A 6,939-nucleotide genomic window follows, 5' to 3' on the forward strand; every position below is an offset into this window, starting at 1 on the left:
ACCAGTCCCTCCTCCAACCCGCACAACCTACCTGTGCCAACCAGACCGGGGTACGTCGTGACAAAGCCTCACCAGGAGTTTGTACCCCTTCTGCATCTCAAAGACCTACCCTGCACGGCACAGGCTAAAGAGACGTGACTTAGGTCACTGAAACAGTCAATGGCTTGACTTGGGTCAAGGATTGACTTGGGTCAAGCCATTCCTGCTGCACCGTCCTCCTGCTTCCAGCTGTCCTAAGCATTTCTCCAGCCGCTCCAGAGTTTGCCAGTCCTCTCCGATTTCTCATCGGCTCTTTTGTCTCCAGGCACGCTCCACTGCTCGAGGCAATTAAAATGCATCCCCAACCAGGACCCATACGGGCCAAGCGAGCCACCAGATGCACCTGGGGTGAAGGGGCTGCACCCCCGGACCCCACGACGCCCTTGCGTGGCAGGCAGGGCGCAAGCAGCCTCCGCACGCCGCAGAGCCCCGGCGGCGAGCGTCCCTGGGAGGAAGGGAGGTGCCGCCAGCTCCGCAGAGTCGCATGCACGCAGGAACGGGGGGACCTCGCTCGCTTGCTCGCAGATGCACGTACCTGCGCCTCCACCACCTGCGCACCCCCTCTGCGCCTCGCCCCCGGCCTGCCGATGCCTGGCACTGCCGTGAAGCTGGTCTCTCCTGGGGGGTGCCGCTCCGATGGGGGGCAGCCGGAGCCCAGCGGGCTCCTGCTTTGGCAAAGGGTGGGGGGGTCTGGCACTCCCCCTTGGGAGCATCACGGGGGCGGTGTGGGGGATGCCAGGGGATGAGGGAAGCGGGTGCAGGGGGCTGCAAACTGGGGGTGCAAGGAAGAGGAGGGAGAGGGGGCGGAGAGGGCTGCAGCCTGGGGATGTGGGGGGGAGCGGGAGGGTAAGGGGGGAAGGAAAGGGGGCTGCAGTTTGGGGGGGGGGGAAGGCAGGAGGAGTGCAAAGGGGGTGCAGGAGAAGGAGGGCAGGGGATGGAGGGCAAAGGGGGTGCGGAGGGGATGGAGGGCAAAGGGGATGGAGGCTGTGGCTCGGTGGTACCCCACTCCCCCCACCTCGGCGGCCTGTCCGGGGCTGGGGCCGGCAGGCAGCGCCCAGGCAGCAGAGTCATGGCGCGGCCAGGCGAGCAGGTGGGTCCGCGCCACCGCCCCCGAACACCCCCGGCCCCGCCACCGCCCACCGGGCCGGGGCCCTGCCCTCCCCACCGCCTCCCCCGGGGCGCGGCGGGGGACACCCCCAGCACAGGGGGGGTACAAACAACTTCCCAGGGGGGTGCAGCCGCCCCGCTAACAGGTGGCGGCGGCGCTGCCGGCCCGTCCCCGCCAAGCCGGTGGGTGCAGCCCCCCCCGACGGCGCGTCCCACCCCCCCAGCCCCAGCCCCGTCCCCGGTGGTCACTCACCGGCTCGTCCACCCCGCCAGGCGGGATGCGCGTCCTGGAGAGCGGGGCGCGGAAGTTTAAAGCGGGATAATAATATTATTTGGTTTTGCTTCCAACGGAGGAAAACCAAACAAGACGAGGCGCCCCCCAGACGGGCGAACCGGCCCCCCCCCGCCGCTCCGCTCCGCTGCTCCCCGCCCTGCCCGGCCCGGCCCCGCCGGGGGCTTCAGCCGCGCGTCGGCCCGGCGGCGAGGTGAAGTTTCCACCGCGGTGGTGGAGGCGCCCCCGGTGTGCCGCGCCCGCCCCGCATTGGCACCGGGCGCCGGGGCGCTCTGCCGCCGCCGCCGCCCGGACAATGTGCGTGCGGGGGGAGCGGAGCGGAGCGGGAGCGCGCCCCGCCGGCGGCCGCGGCACACGCCCAGGCCCCGCGCCCCGCCCACCCGCCACTCAACGGCCGCCCGCCGCCCCTGATAGGCGGCCCCCGCCGCCACCGCCCTCCGGGTGGGCCGCTGCGCCTGTCAATCAGGTGCCACCGCCCGCCCGCCGCGGCCTGGCTGCGGGGCGGTCCCTGAGGCGGCGGCGGGCGGCTGTGAGGGGGGAGGGCGCCGGGCCGCCGCCTCGCCCCGGCGTGTGACCCCCGCCGCCTCCGCGCCCCTTCCCCCGGGAGCCGCCGTGATCGCGTCGTCCCCCCTCGGGGCCGTGTATCTGCTTCCCGCCCCGCGACGGCCTCTCCTCAGGAGCTCCCCGCACCCGCGGTGAGGGGAAGGCCTGGCGGCCGCTGCGCTGCAGGCGCCCGCCGCCGCCCGCCCGCTCCCCTCAGCCCGCCCTTCCCCGCGGCTGCAGGGGTGCGCTACCCGCGGGGGGGCCGAGAGGCGCCGCGGCGTTCCCGGTAGCCAGCGGGCTGGCAGCAGAAGCTGCCCCAACGCGGCGTGCGGGATGGGAGATCACCTCAACCCTCCGGTTGTCCCGGGGCCTGCGAGCCGCCGCTCGCCTGCCTCCGGCCGGCCGCGGGAACAGGGCTGCTGCCGTCGAAAGGGCACGGCCCTCCAGGTAGCGCGGCAGGGAGAGCCCTCGCCCTGCCCTCGCCCTACAGGCAAGGCCCGGCGCCGCACACCGCAGGCGCTGCCCCGGGCTGAGCTGCCTTTCTCGGCTCCCCGCGGAGGCCCGGCAAACAGCGCGTTTTGGGGAAGGAGGCACTGTTCTGCTGGAACAGTGTGTTTATTACCAGTCGCAGTCCCTAGCTGGTAACCCATGGCTAAACCCAGCTCACAGGGCGCTTTTATCCAGCCCCTGGAAATGCCTAGAAAAATAGACAACTCCAAATTATTCAGGAGCGATTTAAGCCACAAAAGAGGAGACACCTGCATTGCTCTGTATAAGACAGCTGGGGTCCAATTAGGCTTAGCAGCAGAGACGCACACCACACGGACAGAATTACTCCAATTACAGGCAAAGGTCCAAGCGTGGCAAGGGGCTCTGTCTGATCCTGTTTGGGTCCCACAAGGAGCACCGCTAAATCGGAGCTAGTGAACCTTGATGGACTCAAGCTTTGTTCCATGAATTCAGGTCTGTCAACGCAGCACTTCCCATCCTGCCACAGTACGCCTATGTTACCAGACATTTTCTACTGTTAGGCACCGTGATTCCCCTATTGCTTTGGAAAGTGGATAGTGGATTGCATAGTCTCCTTGTTATCCAGGAGCGTGCAGAAGTGATCAAGCTTTGATGCAGAATATGACACCAAATAAAATATGCATTCCTGCTACTGGAAAAGCACTGTTCGCTCTGACGTACGTTTCAAGCACACAGCCACAATTTACTGTTTCCATTAGAAAAGTATCTAGTAATCTGAAAATGGATCTAGAAACCATTGTTCTAGATACTACGCTTGACACACAATAAAAAGAAAGCTCATGCCCTGCAGAGCTTGTAGCAAGAGTAGATTAAGCGAGTTCTAAGGATACCTGTTGAGAGAGTTGTGCAGGTTTTTTCAGGTCTCATAGACATGTTGCACCAGCACAAACAAACCTGCCAGAGCACTTTCTAAAAGCCAGCACGCAGACAGACAGGTCCAAACAAAAAGGCTGAAGCTTTAACCTACCTTGAAACTCTTTGCTTGCTTCTAACAAGCCCTCCTGATTCTGAATGACTTCTCAGTTCTCCACAGAAGCAAGGACCGCAGCTCGCAGAAACACAGCATCTCTCCTGAGCAAGCCAACAGCAGGAGCAGCAGCACGCGCAAAGGTGATGGGTTTCTTCACAGGCAGACACACGTACACACGGCGCACCGCCTCTCTGCGCTACCTGTCTCGTCTTGTTTTAGCCGTTTCTGGCGAGCAGGCAGGGTACTGGAGCATGCAGAAATCTTGTTTTTTGAAACACCCTGAAAGCGGGCTCATATTTTTCAGTACCTAGGTAGCCCAGAAGAACTTACCAGGGAGCAAGAACCAAATAATATTACCATAGCTGTGTAAGAGACACAGCTATGGGTGAACCTCAGTGTCATGCTTCTTGGGCTTCTCAGTGACCTACAAGAACCAAGAAACACCAGAAGATGGGACTGAAACTGCCTCTTTCTTGCTCATTCTTCAGTGCCACATCACATCAGGATGTAAAATACCTGAGGACTACTTGTTGTTTGCAGACTGCTGGAAGACAGAGGCATAATCACTTATTGGTGAGTCATAACCGCACAATCGCATAGAGGTGATGACACAAACTTGCGAGGACACAGAGGGTGATATAGCTTAAAGATGTCTTCTCCCCCTTTCTATTTGTGGATAAAAAAAGCAAAATATTGGGACAAGGTCCTCAGTTGCAAAGCAGCATAGCTCCATTGCTTTTGGCAAAGCTGGGCAGATTTACACTTGCTGAGGTTATAGCCCATTCCATTTGTAAAAAGTCATTCTGCCTGGATGGCTTCTTCGTGCCTTTCTCTAAACTTGAATTTAATCCTAGGAAAATGTCTGGCCTGTCTGAGGCCTCTGGAAGACAGAACCCTCTTTTTTAAACATGGGACATGCAGTGCCACAGCAAGAGCAGTGCAAATGCCACCGCGTTAGTCTACTAACTACTCTGCTAACTCATCCCATGGTGTCTCCAGCTGGACTGGCCACAAACTCCTCCAGCTACCCACCAGGCATCAGTGCAGCTCCTGTGTTCTACAGCAAACCTCAAGGCAGGCAAAGAGAAATGTGCAGCTCTCTAGAAATCCTGCAGTGCCACTAACAAACCTAGCTTGACAGGAGAGGAAGGCTAGTCAAATATTGGGCCCACTGGCATGCGGAGCAATAAAAAGAAAATGAAGAGAATCTCAGAAGTTCCTTACTGCCACAGTAATATACTGCCAAAACAACATCTGCAGTGGGGTTGAAAAGCTGTTCTGTCATTCCCATGCCTTCAGTTTTTCCTGATCGTCTTCATGAAACTGTACGTAGCTTGCAGGTGGAAGGCCATAACTCATGGACAGGCTTATCCCATCATGACTTTTTGTAATAGCACTCTAAGTTCAGTCTGGGAAGGTGTGTCACTGATTTTTGTTGGTGCTATGACCCAAAGAATAACTCCTTGATATTGTCATGCCCTCTTTAACCTCTGCAAGAGGGGAGTCATAGACAAGGCATGAGCTTAACTCTCCACTGTGTGACATACAAACTTATGCCAAGAGCTTAGTTAGCAACTGAAGTTGCTCATCAGCTATAGATCAAGGACATTTTTGAAACGGTAATCTTTTTTAGAGTTATTTCTAGTAGAAAATACTACTACTACAACTACTTGGCAATGGCCAAGTTGAACTATTCTTTCTTTCCCCCTAAAAAAACCCAAAAGAACATGAAAAGTTCTTCTTGTGATCATCACAATCATCAGCAAAGTAAATAACATTAATTTTTTAGCTTCACAAGGATACATACTTGAATACATCCAGATATACATCATATATTTTTGATACACTGAAGGATATATCAATTCTCAGCAGAGGGTAGATAAATGATGTCAGTTGCTTTTGTTGTTCTGAGTCTCCTGTTACTATCTACAAGTTCACCTGACTTTTAATTATGCAGACTGCTTTCTCGTTCTTTACATGGCTTTTGAGCTCTCCCTGCACTCAGCTAGTCTATTTTCCTGGATGTATACATTTTCTGTGTAACTGAAACGTTCTTGAAGTGTTTGGGAGGAAGACTATATCACTGTGCTCTTCTTAACATTGTCTCTAAGAGCGTACTGAGAAAAGCAGAGATCCCTGTGAGTTTTGCTTCCCCACAGCACCATATTCTTCATAATGTTTTAATTTATTCCTCTGCAGATACACCAGACTCAAGAAACCTGCAAGTACTTTTCCCATACTGGGATGTTTTTCTTGCTCATCTCTCCCTGAGCTTATAGAACGAGTAGTGTTATGGCAGAAAGCAAACCAATACACAATCGACTTTTAAAATTTTGAGTTTTCTAGAGAATGCAAATTGTTTCCTTTTAGTATCTGACAATGCAACGCAAGTAACTTGCCATGGCAACCAGCCTATAAAACAGAAAAAAAATTGTCATGACAAGGTGCTTTGTTGCTATAGCAAGGAAAGAAGCTGAGACCTTATCCTTTTTGTTCACTGGTGGGCCATGCATCATCTAGGTAGCAGAACCTGTCAGTAGAAGTTTATGTTAGATTCAGTGCAAGTCGTCTGCCTCGTGGGCCTAGCTGATACTTGGATCAAAACTGAAGTGCAGTCAGAAGGAAAGAAGGAAGTGTTCAGAAGAATTGAAACAAGGCTGGATTCTCAGAAATACAAGGCCAAATCCATTTCCGTAGCAAGCTGATGCAACGCTGCAGATGCCAGTAAGGAATGAACCAATTTCTTCTGAAATTAATTTGGCTTCCATTCTCTGACAGTCTCCATTCTCCCCCCCTTCTTCTTTTTTTTTTTTTTTTGAAGTAGAATAAATCTCTGCAGATCTGGGAGTATTTTGAAGTTACGTGGGACAGAGGATAGAGGATAGAATAAGCTCACAGAGTCTGTCTTCAAACCCATTCTCTTTACAGGGATGCTTCTGGGAAGGGCAGACTCATAGCTATGCAGCCTAGTTCTGTTAGTGAGAGAATTTAGAAATGGCAAAGGGCAGGGAGGGGAAACCCTCATAATTATCGCTGTGGGAGGAAATAAAAACTGAACTTTTTTAAAGGAGGACAATTTTGAAAACTGTTATATGTGCAAGTAGTGCACACAGTAGTCACAGAAGCCAATGGAACTACCCTGTGCTTAAGATAGGCTCACTTGTAAATCTGGAGTGGGTCTAGGGTATACACCAAATGTTTGCTTTACTCCCAAGCTGGAAAGGATGCCTTCTGCAGGATAGTCTTGAAAAGTGAAGGAAAAACTGAAAGTTTCTTAATCCCTAGACTATTGATATGAGCTACAAGTAACACAGTTCCAACTGTGTGATGGAATGAAGTATATGCTCCCCCTTTCTATTTTAAAAACACTCTCTCCCAGTTAAAGTTTAGGGTGTTGATATAGTAGTATGAGGCTTGAGAAACAGTGGCCAGCCTTCTGAGCTGCCTGGGAGCTTAG

At 54.3% G+C, this 6,939-nt stretch overlaps 1 protein-coding gene across 4 annotated transcripts in view; it reads right to left on the reverse strand.

The window, feature by feature from the left end:
• HRAS (HRas proto-oncogene, GTPase) overlaps positions 1 to 1,812 on the reverse strand; it is a 44,201-nt gene extending 42,389 nt beyond the window's left edge. For 2 of the 4 annotated variants that reach the window (XM_075162930.1, XM_075162928.1), the window contains exon 1: positions 1,400 to 1,738. The gene's annotated coding sequence lies outside the window, so the exon portion shown is untranslated. Of the gene's footprint in view, positions 1 to 1,399 lie in introns of all 4 variants that reach the window. The other 2 variants (XM_075162929.1, XM_075162927.1) reach the window with 2 other exon arrangements.
• Positions 1,813 to 6,939: the final 5,127 nt, after the last annotated feature.

Source organism: Calonectris borealis, chromosome 14 (assembly GCF_964195595.1).
Source record: "Calonectris borealis chromosome 14, bCalBor7.hap1.2, whole genome shotgun sequence".
NCBI lineage: Eukaryota > Metazoa > Chordata > Aves > Procellariiformes > Procellariidae > Calonectris > Calonectris borealis.